The 16,003-nt window shown below is 38.3% G+C and overlaps 2 pseudogenes; both read left to right on the forward strand.

Moving 5' to 3' along the window:
* The first annotated feature begins 7,087 nt into the window (after positions 1-7,087).
* LOC137718745 (uncharacterized) lies at positions 7,088-9,348 on the forward strand (annotated as a pseudogene).
* A 3,522-nt stretch (positions 9,349-12,870) lies between these two features.
* Positions 12,871-14,337, forward strand: LOC137718760 (E3 ubiquitin-protein ligase AIP2-like; annotated as a pseudogene).
* The last annotated feature ends 1,666 nt before the right edge of the window (positions 14,338-16,003 follow it).

Genomic DNA, 16,003 nt, shown 5'->3' on the forward strand with positions numbered 1-16,003 from the left:
ATTAATGTTATTTAAAAATTATTTTTAGGAACAACTAAAGTTTTTAAGTAAGATACCAAACAGGTCATAAGATTTTTACAATTTAAATCTGAATGGGGATTCAAATCCCTGTTTTTGAAGTTTACGTCGGCACCGCTTGTAACCATTTGTTTATTAATCATATGCACCGTTTCCGATAGAAAAAACAGTAGCTCTGTTTTTACCTTTTATTTTTTTATGTGTAAATTTTCAGCTGGAGCTTGCTTGGTATTGTAAATGGTCTTTGATCGTTGGTTGGATTGTGCAACTTTTCTCGTGTGTATTCAGTAGTAAGAAAATCTTTTAAATAAAAAAACAAATTTAAAGCGATGTCAATCATTTCAAGTGAAGTAAATTAAATGGTAGTGCACTGTCATATTTTGTGGAGGCCACCACCAACTCAAATCACATAAATGAAGTAATTGTGTGTAAAAAAGAGAAAAATATCATGTCTTGGTTTACCCTACCTTTTATAAAAGACAAGTATTCAATTATTATTTGGTAATTTGCAAAATATAGTTCTGTTTTTACTTTTTACCTTAATCATGGTAAATCCATTGTTATGTAAATTTTCATCTGGAGCATTTACCAAACTATATTTTATGAATTGCATTTGAACTGATACACTTGATGCGTGAGGGATTGAATGACTGGGATATACTCGGGGACAACCAAGAATCTCTCTATGTTTATGGTTAAAGTAGAAAACATGAAACTATACATGATTAGACTATGAGAAATCGTTTCAACACAATCTTTTTCAACACGTTCTAAACTCTTATTCTGATTATTAAATCTATTTTGATCAAATCGTTATCACGTAAACTACCTTGCTTAAATAACAACTATCGCGCATTATTCACTCCACTTACTGCTTATCGTTCTCCTTGATACAAAGAAAATATGCAATTGATATACTTAAATACCATGGTTTCTTGGTTGCAAGGCCTGTGGAGTTTCCGATGGAAGAAATTAAACTTTTTTTTATAAAGAGGAGCTACTCAAGGATCCTGCCAAATACTGACGTTTGGTTGGACAACTCTATCTTACCATCAATTGTATGGACATCACATATTCCGTACGTGTACTTAGTCGGTTTATGCATGAAACGCAGCAGCCCCAAATGGATGCCGCTCTTCGAGTTGTTTGATATCTTAAATCTACTCCTGCCAAGGTTTGTTCTTTCCATCAAACAACAAATTAAATCTAGTTGCTTATTGTGATTCTGATTGGGCTGGTTGTCTAGTGACTCGTTGTTCAACTACTAGGTAGTGTGTGTTCTTGGGCAATTCATTAATTTCATGGTGAATGAAAAGATAGATAACAATTTTTTTTGTCTTCAACCGAAGTCGAAAATAGAGCTATGGCTGGTACTTGTTGTGTACTTGTCTACATTTTATGTTGGAAGGTTTACAATTGCCGCATTATGGAGCATCTATTTTATATTGTGATAATAAGTCAACCTTACATATACGGGTAAATTCAATTTTTCATAAGAGAACTCGGCATATTGAGATGTATTATCATTTCATCACAGACAAGATAGTTGATGGCACAAAAACTCCATGATATAAGAATTCTTCTCAGATTAGCTGATGTTTTTACGAAACCATTAGGTAAGAAAATATTCTTGATGATGTTACGCAAGTTGGGAGTTATTGACATTTGCTCTCCAACTTAAGACGTGTTAGAAAGTCACTGATGATTAGATAAGAAACTTATATATGATTGATTTTGTATGATACTTGCTAGATCCACAATGACTTACTATTTTTCTACTCACATTTTAATTTAGATCAAAATAAAATCCAAATCCCTGTTTTTGAAGTTTATGTCGGTACCGCTTGTAACCATTTGTTTATTAATCATATGCATCGTTTCCGATAAATAGTGGTGCGCTGTCGTATTTCGTGAAGGACAACTGCAACTCACATCACAAAAATAAAGTAATTCGGTGTGAAAAGGAGAAAAGTTGGTGTGCTGTCATATTAAAGTAAAGTAAAGTTAGTGGTTGGTGTGCTGTCATATTATTCCAAGTCAATCAAGTCAATTAAAGTAAAGTAAAGTTAGTGGTCGGTGTGCTGTCGTATTCTGTGGAGGCCAACTCCAACTCACACCGCATAAATAAAGTGATCATGTGAAAAGGAAAAGGACAAAAATCATCTAGCTTTCATTACCATGCCATTTATAAACGACAAGCGTTCAACTATTACTTGGTAATTTGTATTCAAACACTAGCTCTGTTTTTGGGAAGAGGATTCCCTTCTTTGTAGAGGTATTAGGAATTTTCATATTATAATTATCATTGTAAATTATACGATCAGTTTTCGTTAATTATTATTTTTGTTTAATTTTAACTTAAAAAATTCAAAATAATTTTGGATTCCACAATATGTAATAAACAGATAAAATATGAGGATCTCTAAGATCCCCATCCAAATCTCTGTTTTTAAAGTTCATGTCGGCACCGCTTGTAAACATTTGTTCATTAATCATATGCATCATATCCGATAGAAAGAACACTAGATCTGGTTTTACGTTTTTTTTTTTTTTTTTTTTTTGTGTAAATTTTAAAGGTCAAGTCGAGTATAGAGCTATGGCTGGTACTTCTTGTGTACTCGGCTACATTTTATTTTGGAAGGTTTACAACTGCCGCATTCTGGACATTGAGATGTATAGAGGTGAATCCAGTTTTTCATAAAAAAACTTAGCACATTGAGATGTATTCTCATCTCATCATGGACAAGATAGTTGATGGCACAAAAATTCCATGACATGTGAATTCTTCTCAAATTAGCCGATGTTTTTATGAAACTATTGGGCAAGAAAATGTTCTCGGTGATGTTACGCAAGTTGGGAGTTCTTGACATCCACTCTCCAACTTGATGGGGTTGTTAGAAAGTCACGGTGATTAGATAGGAAACTTATATATGATTGATTATGTATGAGAGTTGCTATACACACCATGATGTTCTATTTTCTCACCTACACTATAATTCCACCCACCGTAAAGAGTTCAAAAATTGAAATGTTATTTCTTCACCCACTATTATTCCTAAAATAACCTCTAATATATATCTAAAGTTATAAACTTATCCTCTTAGAAAATAGAATATAAACAATTATATATAAAACTAAGATTAAGGACATAATCGTTATAAAATTTCATTTGCTTCATCTAACATAAGAAAAATACATGACTGTTTCGTATTAAGTTTGTTATTATATATTTTTTAAGGTCATTATCGGTCATTTTATAAACGGGCAAACTTGTTATTAACAAATACATTAAAATGTGGGTGGGAATATAAAACATTGAGATAGAAATAACAACACTTTTTTATATTTACATTGTATCCCTAGAATTTTGGTTTTCCCATTGTACAAGGAATCTGATACGTATATACGTACACAATTCAATGGAAATATGCATTCAAGACAAACATAATTCTCGACTGTGCCTGGCTAAATTTTGAGGATATTATTGGATCGCTGGCATCTCTCGACAATGTTTTGCCGCTAGGGGTGTTGGATGCGAGATCCCACACAACCTCCCCTGAAAGTGAGTGAGAAAGTGTTGTTAATTTAAAGGTTTCTTGGTCAAGCCCTGAGTAAGCTCTGCAAAATTACAGATTTTGCCATGAGCTCCCAATTGGATACTTGAGCTTTAGTCCTCTCGAAATTACAGATTTTGCCATGGCTCTGCAAAATTCGCTGAGTAAGCCTCTTTCAGTGTGGAAGAGAGCATCTTCGCCGCCCATTCTTGCCATGTCAGAAGTACTTTCAAACCTTTGGGCTGTTCACTGTTCATTTATGGTAAAAATAAATACCCAACAGCGAAACATGAATTAAGTGAGATGTTGGGCCTTGGTTAGGCCCAACTTCTTAATTTTGGGTCCAAACAGGGAGTTCTGAATGACGTGAGGCGGCTCCGAGGGTTCTGCCGGCATGCAAACTGGTGGCGGCGAATATTGCCGTGATCACGATCACGGAGGAGGTGTTGAAAAAGCTCGGCGTGGGCTTATCGCTGCATTTGTAAGGAAAACTTGTTTGTGAATGAAAAAAAAAAAAAAAAAAAATGCAGGAGTTACCCTGCAAGCACACTTTTCACCCTCCTTGCATTGTATTCAAATATTTGAACACTTGTTATATTGTTAATGTATCTCATTGGTTGCGTTCAATTCGATTTTCGACGGACTGACTGACTGGGGTTTTTGGGTTGTTTTGAGTGTAGCAGGATGAGCGCAATTTTTGTCCGATACGCCGGCATGAGTCGCAGATGGATGATCATGCATACGAGAGCTGGAAGGAGGCCGAAGAAGATAGAAAAGGGGCTTCGAATGCGATTCGAGGTGGTGAATACATATATGTTTAATGTTTAAAGGATGATATTTGGTTCAACAGTTTGTCAAATTTGCAGCTTCGTCCATAAATTCTTATTCATTCCATCGCATTAAGCATGGCCGTGATTGTGTGCTCTGTTTCTCTGGTAAGGTATGTTGTGATTCAGACAAATAATACAGCAAATTTGGTTTCTCTGGTAAGGTAGTTATTTCTACTTTCGATTTTAAACTCAGTACAAATATTGGAATTGTACGTTTTTATATATCTATTTTTATTGTCGTCTTATTATATGTATATATATTTTTGACTTTATGTTACTACATAATAATTTGTATTTTCAACTTTATATTTTATACGAGTATTATACTATACTACCATATTAAGAAAGAAAGAAAGAAGGTATGAGCTTGGCGCCATGTAAGAGGAATCATTGCAATCCTATCGCGACGGAATGACATTCTCTTTTATACAACCATTCTAACTTAATTTCTTCCTTATATATATATATATATGTTTTCCCCATATTTTCGGGTATTTTACATATAGCAAGTTATTTCAAATTTCAGAGATAAAATTTTATTAAGGAGGTAGATTGTAACGACCCGTCCTTAATTTTACGTTTTTATCTATAATTTTAAAGTGAATTTATGAAAATGCCCTTTGAGGTAAAACGTTGACTTTTATTGACCACCGTGTCATATCGCGTGAGAGTATCCTTGTAGCACTTGTCGCTACGAATGTGAGATTTAGCCCTAGGCGTATCCTTGTAGCACACCAACACCCTTTTTCCCCAGTGAAATCTAGTTTATGAACTTGCCAGATCAGTTTATGAACTTGCCATCGGCCGAAAACAACTCGAACTAGCCATCGGCCGAAAACAACTCGACAAGCCCGAATTGCTGTGGAATTCATACAATGACTTTGAACTAGCAGAGAGAGAGTTTGAGAGAGCCAGAAATCTGTACGGGCGACGGAATGCGCAGCATTCAAGGCATCGGCTATTGCGGGAGGAGACGGAATGCGCTCAGAAGATGCTATTGAGCAAAAGGAACAATGCATTCAGCGCGCCAGAAGGGTTTTCGAGAGAGCGTTGGACGATTTTAGAACATCAGCGAATACTAGGTTCTAATAAAATCTCTGCAGAAACAAGCAATGAAAAGTAATAAATCCTCAACATCATGACTTGTATCTCCTACGGATTTCACAGGAATGACAAGCCATTCAAGAACAACGAAAGAAGCTATGAGTGCAAGAAAAAAGGATAATCATAAAATGATGCACATATTATGTGCCATGTTTTGGAAGAACCTGAAGATGCTACTGAGGTTAAGTCCCTTGCTCAAACTCATACAGACCAGATTATAAAAGGAGAATCAGGCACATGTTACCATTGACATCGAACGGAAGGATGGAAAATGGGTGAAACTACTGAAACACTGCATCTACCGGTCCCCGTCCATTTCATTTCATGCAGTCAGTAGCTCACGTTATAAAGACAAGCTCCAATGAAACACGCCATTTACAGAACAATTAAGTGTGAAAGTATTCCAAAGTATCAACAAACCCACAGCAGAAATCATCGAATACTCCTCGCAAAGCCAACCACACACAAAAAAACCCAACAAACCCATTTCATAACGTTCCACTAAAATCAAGAAATCCATACACAACAAACACAATGCTTACCCAAAACGCTTAGCAAGATATAGAACTTTAGCTCAACGGGTTAATCCGACTCACTGATCTTTCAACTAAAAATTTCCATCTGGGTACTTTCCGACGAACCCAAAAAACCATCCAAAAAATTACATATATAGAGCAGCAGTGTGATAGCTCACGGGAAAAATAAAAAACGCAAGAATAGTAAAATTAAGAGCAATTAAAGGAGAAAGGCAGAGAATTTGGACCTTGGGGAGGTCGATATGCTCGTAAAGAGTCCAACCCGACGAACAATCATGATCCTCGCGGCTGTGGTCGTACAGGCAAGCCATCCCTCTTTCCCTCACAAGAAAATTACGAACGATCATGATCCTCGCGGATGTGTAGATCTGGTCATTTTCGTCAACTTCGTTAGAATTTTATCAAAATGAGTTATGTTTGCTCATCAAAATATGTAGATTTGGTCATTTTCATCAACTTCGTTAGAATTTTATCAAAATAAGTTATGTTGGAATGATCATTGTTGCAATTGGGATCCCTCAACTCATCAAAACGTGTGGCTATGGTCATTTTCGTCACATTTGTATCAAAATGAGCTAAGTTGGAAGGATCATTACTACAATTTAGTTAAAGTTAAAGGATCATTGCTCCAATTTGGTTAGAGTTGAGGAACAATTTCTCTAGTTAAATTAAAATTGAAGAACTAATGGTAATGAATTTTTAATTAAGTGTGCATGTTTTGATAAATTAAGGAATTAATAATAATAAATTTTTAGTTACGAAACCCATTGATGTTTTAAAAAAACGTTACTACAATTTACCCTTACGAAATTGGCACAAAAGTAAAGGGAACAGAGGGGAACTCCTAGTCCAATTTTATCGCGGACTCAGTTTCCTGTTTGATTTGGGATTCTCGATTTCCTATTTGATTTGGGACTCTCAGTCTCTTATATATTGTGATTTTCGTAACCATAATTAAAAATCACACCTCTCATTCTTTCCATTCCACACTTTGATTTGGGGTTTTTTCGAATTCGAGTTCAAGCTTTTTAGTTTCTAAAGAATTATGGCGAATGACAGCAATGGCTACAAGGACACCGATGACAAGCTGCCGCAGGCGAGAAGGGTTAAGAATAAAGCCCCAGCCCCTGTCCAAATCACCGCAGAGCAACTCCTCCGCGAGGCGCGTGAGGGTCAGGAGGGTGAAATCCGTCCTCCCCAACAGCAAATAAATGATGCTACCGAGCTTGCTGATTTTCGCCTCCGAATGAGCAATGGATTCGAGGACCAAGTCCAGCGCCAGAAGTGGAATGCCTGCGTTTGGATCAAGTATGCTCGGTGGGAGGAGTCCCAGAAGGAATTGGACCGTGCACGCTCTGTTTGGGAGCGGCTACTTGAGGTAGATTATCGAAGCCACACCGTCTAGGTCAAGTATGCCGCGATGGAGATGAAGAATAAGATGATCAACCATGCGAGGAATGTGTGGGAGCGTGCTGTGAAACTCTTGCCGAGGGTGGATCAGCTTTGGTACAAATATATTCACATGGATAAGATGATAGGGAATGTGGCTCGTGCTCGGGAAATATTTCGGAGGTGGATGGATTGGATGCTGGACCGGCAAGGCTGGATCGAATTCATCGAGTTTGAGCTTCGGTATAATGAAGTAGATCACGCGAGAGCGATTTTTGAGCAGTTCGTACAATGTCATCCAAAAGCTGACGCTTGGATTCGGTATGCCAAGTTTGAGATGAAGAATGGTGACCTTGCAAGGGTAAGGGATGTGTTTCAGACGGCAGTGGATATGCTAGACAATGATGAGGGGGCCGAACAGTTGTTTCTGGCTTTTGCTGAATTTGAAGAAGGGTGCAAAGAAATCGAGCGTGCGAGGAGTATTTATAAGTTAGGGCGTGATCGTATACCAAAAGGAAAGGCTGATTCTTTACATAGGATGTTCGAGGAATTTGAGGAGCGGTATGGGGACAGACAAGCGATCGAGGATGGAATTTTGAACAAGGCAAGGTTCAAGTACGAGCAGGAGGTTAGGAAGAATCTTATGGATTATGATGCCTGGTTTGGTTATATAAGGCTAGAAGAAAATGCAGGGAACAAAGAGAAGATTAGACAAGTTTATGATCGAGCGATTGCCAATGTTCCACCGGCTCAAGAAAAGCGGTATTGGCAACGCTACATTTATCTATGGATCAACTATGCACTGTATGAGGAGATTGATGCTCGCGATGAGGACCATGCACGCGCTGTCTATAGAATGTGCCTTGAACTGATTCCTCATAAGAAGTTTACATTTGCAAAAATGTGGATTCTCGCAGCCGAGTTTGAGATCCGACAACTGAAACTCGAGTCTGCACGTAAGATACTTGGTACTGCAGTTGGCAAGGCAGCTAAAGGCAAGATATTTAAGAAGTACATTGAGATTGAGTGGCAACTATGTAATGCTTATCGCTGTCGCAAACTGTATGAAAAGTATCTGCATTGGTCGCCGGAAAATTGCTACGCGTGGATGAGGTATGCAGAGTTTGAGAAAAGAATTTGCGACACAGAACGAGCCAGATCGGTTTATGAACTTGCCATCGGCCAAAAACAACTCGACAAGCCCGAATTGCTGTGGAAGTCATACATTGACTTTGAACTAGCAGAGAGAGAGTTTGAGAGAGCTAGAAATCTGTACGGGCGACTATTAGAACGGACCCGACACGTTAAAGTCTGGATCAATTACGCAGCATTCGAGGCATCGGCTATGGTGGGAGGAGACGGAATGCACTCAGAAGATGTTATTGAGCAAAATGAACAATGCATTCAGCGCGCCAGAAGGGTTTTCGAGAGAGCGTCGGACTATTTTAGGACTTCAGCACCGGAACTTAAGGAACAAAGAAGTATGCTGCTAGAACAATGGCTGAACATGGAGAAGGAGTTTGGGGATTTCGGTGATGTTACGTTGGTGCAAGCGAAGTTGCCGCGGAGATTGAAGAGGAAGAGGCCAATAGTTATTGAAGATGGTGTTTCTGCTGGGTTTGAAGAATACATTGATCATCTTTTTCCAGAAGAAGCTCTTAACACAAACTGCAAGCTCTTCGAAGCTGCCTACAATTGGAAGAGGCGAAAAGATTATTCTGCGGAGGATGGGGACGATAAAGAAACATAGTACATTGTATGTTTCGGGTATCATGAGAATCGTTTGGAAGTGATTTTAATTTTAGACTTTTTTTTTTATTAAAGCACTTATAAAAAAATACTTGGGTGTTTTTTAAAGTTTTTATTAAGAGTATTGTTATTCATAGTTTCATACCATGTTTTTATATCATATTTTCGTACTATTTAGATTGCATTTGATGACAGCCACATTATTTAAATTTATCAAAATTTTAAATTTAGATCATTATTTAATAAATTAATAATTAAAAAAAATTATTTAATTAAATAATGATAATATAGTATAAAAATATGGTATGAATAACATTACTCTTTTAATAAAAATATTTTCAGAAAAAACGTTTTTAATACTTGAAAATTTTTAAAAGGTACTTTTAAATCAAAGTGTTCGTTTGAAAATGTTTTAAAATATATTTTCGTGTAAATATTTTGAAATCAATCTTTAGTAAAATTAGAAAAAACATATGATATTCCGTGTAGAAAACACTTGAAATGTTTTTAAAACGAAAGTGATTAACTCATTTTGAAAGCTAACGTGTATTTGCTTTTGGATTCATATCTTCCTAATGCATCAAGCAACGTATAAATTACAATCAACAACAATAATACAAGATTTTTTTTATAGAAATTTACTAAATTCATAGCACATCGGCAAATGCGAATTGCAGCCTTTCGAATAGTATCTAAAAATTTACTAAATTCACCCAAAAATCTCTAAGCACACGCACACGGATTATCCACCACCACGTCATCGTCCCCACTCCGAAACGCCAGGTAACCAATCGCCAGCCCCAAAACGATGGCCACGAACACTCCGCCGTTAAACGACATGATCGCCAGCATAATCATGTACCCGATCGCCGCGTTGACTCCGAAAAGCACGCTCTCCGCCAGCCTCCCCGCCGAGAACCTACCTCCGGCGCCGCCGAGCTTGGCACTGAGCAACGGGGCCCGGATCGGCGTGTCGGACGAGGATTTCAGGGAAGATGAGGAGGCCGCGAGCTTGATGCGCACGCGCAGGTCCTCGAGGTACTGGTAGAAGGCAGGCGAGCAGCGTGAGGGAGCGTTACCTGCCGGCTCCAGTAGAAGGTCATATGCATCATCTTCTTCGATTTCTAGAGAGAGAAAGTAGAAGCAGCGGATTTTTGGAGAACAAGACTCGCGAGAGACGGGTAAGAAATTTAGAAAAATGAAAAGTTTGGTCCGTTTGGTGTGTAGTACTACTACATTGTTAATTGTTTGGTACGAGATGTGCGTTGGGATGTACCCTTGGAGTTGTTATTATTTACGGTTTTGTCTCCATCGGTTTCTAGACGTCTTTTGATTCTGTATGATTAACAGTGTTTAGAGGGGCTGATTTGGAATTTAGAAAATATGGGGCCCCGCTAAGTATTTGGGCTTGATGGCAATTTTGTCCTAAGGAAAAAAAACCCAAAATGCAGTACAAGGATCGAAGTTGGTAAAGAAAGTAAACGAAGCCCAACGTAGTTTCTTCCCTTTCTCTCCAAAAGCGAGAGCAACTTGTCTGGATCGGATTTATCACTATTATGACGTTTTGATGTTGTTTGTATTTTTTTTATATAACATTGAATTATTAGATCAGGAGGTCGCAAGATAGGAAATCAGCTTTATGCAAGTCCTCTTGTAAATGGCAAGTTTTGCTATTTTGATCTCTTCAAGTGCCTTTTTAATAAGATCAAATCTTTTCAAGTTGGATTGTGGTATTATGAATGTAGTCTCACTTGTTCCAATCCAATATATTCAATCAAAACTTCTACATCAAAGGAGACTAGGCCTATTAAGTCTTACAATTTTTTTTTTTTTAGTACATAGATATTTTTACACTAAAGAGAGAGGGAGTTCGACTAAGCCACACAACGGGCAACTTAATTTGGTATCGAATTTGCCATCCACGAGATTCGAACTTAAAACCTCTCACTTCCTATTAAGTCTTAGATTTTGATATGCAGGAAGTACTAACCTAGGGTAGAGATCCACTTTGTATCTAATTGTCCAAAGCTCAAGGATCGGGCAATTTGGACTACTCAAAATTGAATATGATGGTCCCTATTAACTCATTTCGCTAGCCCACCTCACAAATCAATGACTCTTATTTCTCTCTTTCACACAAGCACGGATTTCCTGTCCTTAGACTCGGAGCACTAAATTCTAGAGAGGAACCAACCTTATCTTCTTCTTGCTCTCTTTAGATGAAGCAAATGCAATTATTTAGGTGAATAGTAAATAAAAATTAGATAGTACAAACAAACAAAATTTGAATGATGACTTTCAGCGGATGGCCATCAAGAGTGAATTGCAACTTTGCTCGCTATTCTACAACAAATTTTTCAATGTACTTAGTATACGAAACAAAACATCACATGTTATTATATAATTGGAGTATCACGCCTCATGTTTCAAGCATGTTGAATTCTCTCATATTCAACAATCCATGAATTTCTTGATTGTCTAGGAATTTGAATCACAATATACAATTGCTTTATGGGTTTTTTTCTTTTTTCTTTTTCTTTTTTTGTTTTTGTATAAAAAGTTGCTCGATGGTTGGAAAAACACTTGGACTTTATTTTCTAATAAATCATTGTATTTTGAACAAAGACACATAAAAAGCAATTGTAGAATACACACTTAATCAAGTACACCTAATTATCTAATATTTATATTTATATAACATTACTAATTTGATAAGGAGTGTGATATTCACACACTCCTTTTTACTTCTCACACATCCTTTTAATTTTCAATCGTCGGATTAGATGAATTGAAGAAGATCAAATGACAAAAATCAGCAAGAGGTGCGTGAGAAGTAAAAAGTGATGTGTGGATCGCACACCCCATTTGATAAAGATATCACAACATATATATATACACACATAAAGGAAAGAAAATGCCTTTTCAAAGAAGATTAATAGATATGCCTAGCTTGCGAGTCACCAGTTGATTGTCATTGTTCATGTCCTTTGAAGATTATCTGAATTTTGAAAAAAGAAAAATAAGCAAATTAAACAAATATGATGATAGCATAGTGGTTGAAAAACTTCTTGCTCCACCTCTTTTCGATTCATATTTTACTGTTCAAGACATCTAGCCATTTCCTCCTTGTTTTCTTATTATACATGAGATCACCTAAAACCTTTGCAGCGAGAGGTAAACCTTTGCATTTCTTCACAATTTCTTCACGATATCTTGACTGATATCTTCAAATGGCTTAGACTCATATACTTTTATATCATCAAACACCATATAATTGAAGATTGATAAACAATAATTTAAGTTTTGCGCTCGTCTCTCCTTGTTGGTAGACAATCCATAGCTATGAGCGGTCGTCTTTCGTTCTCGTGGTGGTGTTCTGTCACATAGATTCCTTGGACTAGCTTACTAGCCCAATGACTTGATCTTTTCATCTTTTAGTAGGCTCTCTATAACCCATGGGCACAATAACTACATATTCTAATGGGTCTACAAGAATCTTATGTTAACATGATTGAAAACTAAACGAACTCAAATAAAATAACATGAAAAAAAAAAAGAAAAAAATCTAAAAGCAAAAATAATAAAAGAAAACTGAAGCACAAACAACTTCCTGCATGTCCTAACTTTTTGGTAATCTTTTGCTTCATATTAAATTTTTGAGTGTCAAACATTGAATTAGATGAACCCAACCCTACCACTCACCCACCAGGCAACTCAAGCAAGTGAACAAATGTAAATCAAACGACGTTGATAAAGGTGTCGTTTATGAAGTAACGAGAAGGCGTGAGAACGCAGTGACGTGGACAGACAGTTGGAATGTGAGACGGCGCGCAGACGATCCGATTGCCACCTCCGTCTCCCAACGGTGACCTCCCGCCAAGCCAAACTCACAGAAATATAAGAATAATCCGAAACCGAAAAACGCAGAAAAATAAAAAATCCGATACGATACAAACCGATTTAACCCGAATCTGAAAATGGAAGTCAAATTCAAAGACGAAAAGAAATTGGAGCAGTGATTGGAGGAGCTCCACAAGGACGTTTCCAAGAAGCAGAAGTTCGAGGACGCCGTCGCCGCTCTTACTTCGCTGCTCCGGGGCCACTACTCCTCCGCTTCTCCGTTGCTGCGGAAACTGTACTACGGCGTCGTTTGACGGGTTTCCACCGTGTTGAAGACACGGTACACCTCCCCGTGTTTCTGGGCCGCCGGACTCGCCTTCTTTCAGCTCGCCCATTCCATCGTTTCAGACGCTTCCGAGAAGGCCCACTTGCTCGCTTGCATCGATGAGGCAAGAGAGGTCGTTCATCAGGAAAAGGACCCCCCGCAGCCGTCGTCTTCTCCGAATCAAGGTATGAAATATCTCCCTTTTCAGAAAATTATAGAAACCCCTTGTTCTTTTTTTGTTGATTTTGAATTTTTTTTTTTTTTTTTTTTGGGTAATTATTTGGGAAATTTGTTTGAATTTTCGTGGAAAGTTGCAAAAACTTTAAAAATATTGACGGCGGCCATGGCGGCGGGGTCGTCTTCTGAGTTGGGTCCCGGAATCGAAGAGAACTCGGAAGGCGCAGTGAATCTGCTTCAGTCGCTCATTGACAACCTCGACAGCGTTTTGCCTCAGGGGATTTTGGATGACGCGATGGAGGTTCCGACGGTCCCGCCTGCGAGCAAACAGGTGGTGGCGAATCTTCCGGTGATCATGATCCCGGAGGAAGTGTTTAAGGAGCTCGGAGAGGACGCAGATTGCTGCATTTGTAAGGAAAACTTGGTTGTCAATGACAAAATGCAGGAGTCGCTCTGCAAGCACAACTTTTCATCCTCCTTGCCTAAAGCCATGGCTGGTAATTCGAATTTTTCAACATTTGCTGTATTGCTAATGTATCTCATTGGTTGTGTTCAATTCGAATTTGATGTGGCTGATTGACTGGGGTTTTTGGGTTGTTTTGATTGTGGCAGGATGAGCACAATTCTTGTCCGACATGCTGGCATGAGCTGCAGACGGATGATCATGTGTACGAGAACTGGAAGGAGAGGGAGAATGAGGCCGAAGAAGACAGAAAAGGAGCTGCGAATGCGATTCGAGGTGGTGAATACATGTATGTTTAATGTTTAGATGATGACATTTGCTTCAACAATTGTCAAATTTGCAGCTTCATTAATAAATTCAGTCCATCACATTAAGCATGTCTCTGAGTGTGTTTTGATGTGAGCCTGTTTTGAAGTGCTTTCAGAATTGCTCAAAGTGCGTTCGGACAACTTAAACTGTTATAAATGCATCTGTTGTTGTGAGCTATTTGTTGAGTTTCTTTGCTTGGAACTCAAGTACTGGCCTTTTTCTTAAGACAAGGCCGAGGTGGTAGAGAGCTAACCATTTATTCCAGGTTCATGGCTTTTATTCCAGGTCGCCCAACTATACTATACCCCCAACTTCGTCTTAATAGTGGTTAATTCGTGTATTTCGGAACATTTTTCTTTTGTTGGAAAGAAGTACGATATTCATTAGCGTTATGAGAGAATACGTACAAGAGAGGATGGGGTGCACCACTGAAAGGGGACCTCAGTAAAAACTTTGTCCGGGATTTCAACCCAACCGAAGGAGAAAAGAACTGTACACACCAAAATTACATGGTATGACTATCCTTTACAAGGAGATCTACAATCATGTAAGCTCCTCAAACCAAACTACGTCCATGTGAAATGCAGTTAGCTTCCCTGTTCACATGATTGTGTTTGACCTGTTGAAATATGGCCATGAAGGATCATTAAGCGCAGGTCCGAGCAATGAGGAGTCAGCAGAGGAATGCTTTGAGGAATCACTTTCCAGTGCCTGCAAGTTCTCATGGCTTCGGTGAAGAAGATCAAAATTTGTGGGGAAGCTTCAGTAGTGGTATGTTAATGGTCGACATCACGCTTTTAGGATCTACAGAATCCCTGAAACGATAGGTAAATTACCGATTCAGCAACATCTCTATGACATTGTCCTAGAATTAAATTTTCCTAAGAAACAAGCAAATAATGTATATTAAAGCCAAACAACAAACCTCATGAGAAACCTGAAGGTGACCTCAACTGACGCTCTTTCATTTGGCTCACCTTTGCTCAGGTCTTACTATTTTCTGCGAAAACTTGAGCAACTAAGATAAGAAAATTATGCGCCGTGCAAATTTGATATCGAATTTGGTACGTACGTATGAACAGTTACTAAAAAGTGCTTCATAAATCAGTAAGATGTGTAAACACGGAAAATTCCTGAAACAAGAGACAAGAATACGTGTACAAAATATATTTTTTGTATTAATGATTTTGGGGTTACAATCTCTTTGTAATTTGATCCTCTGATTCTATCTTCGTAGGGTGTAGGTTTGTGGATGAGCTGTTGATCCAAAGGGCCGTCGGGGCTTGATCTAGGGATGAACAGTTGATGAACGGATCTTCAAGGGCTTTTGGGCTTGATCTTGAAGGTTGATGGATGAGCGGATCTTCAAGGGCTTTTGGACCTAATCTTGAAGACTTATTGGATATGTGGATTTGTTGAGGTTGTTGATCCAAAGGGCCGTTGGGGCTTGATCTTAGGACGAACGGATGATGAACACTTCTCTTCAAGGGCCGTCGGGGCTTGATCTTGAAGACTGAACAGATGTCTTGAGGTTGTTGATGGATGAGCGGATCTTCAAGGGCTTTTGGGCCTAATCTTGAAGACTGGGTGTCTAGATTTCTTCAAGGGGGCGTTGGGGCTTGATCTTGAAGGTTGATGGATGAACGGATCTTCAAGGGCTTTTGGGCCTAATCTTGAAGACTGAGTGTATGTGTGGATTTGTTGAGGTT

The sequence above is a fragment of the Pyrus communis genome, chromosome 15 (genome assembly GCF_963583255.1).
Source record: "Pyrus communis chromosome 15, drPyrComm1.1, whole genome shotgun sequence".
Taxonomy (NCBI): Eukaryota; Viridiplantae; Streptophyta; class Magnoliopsida; order Rosales; family Rosaceae; genus Pyrus; species Pyrus communis.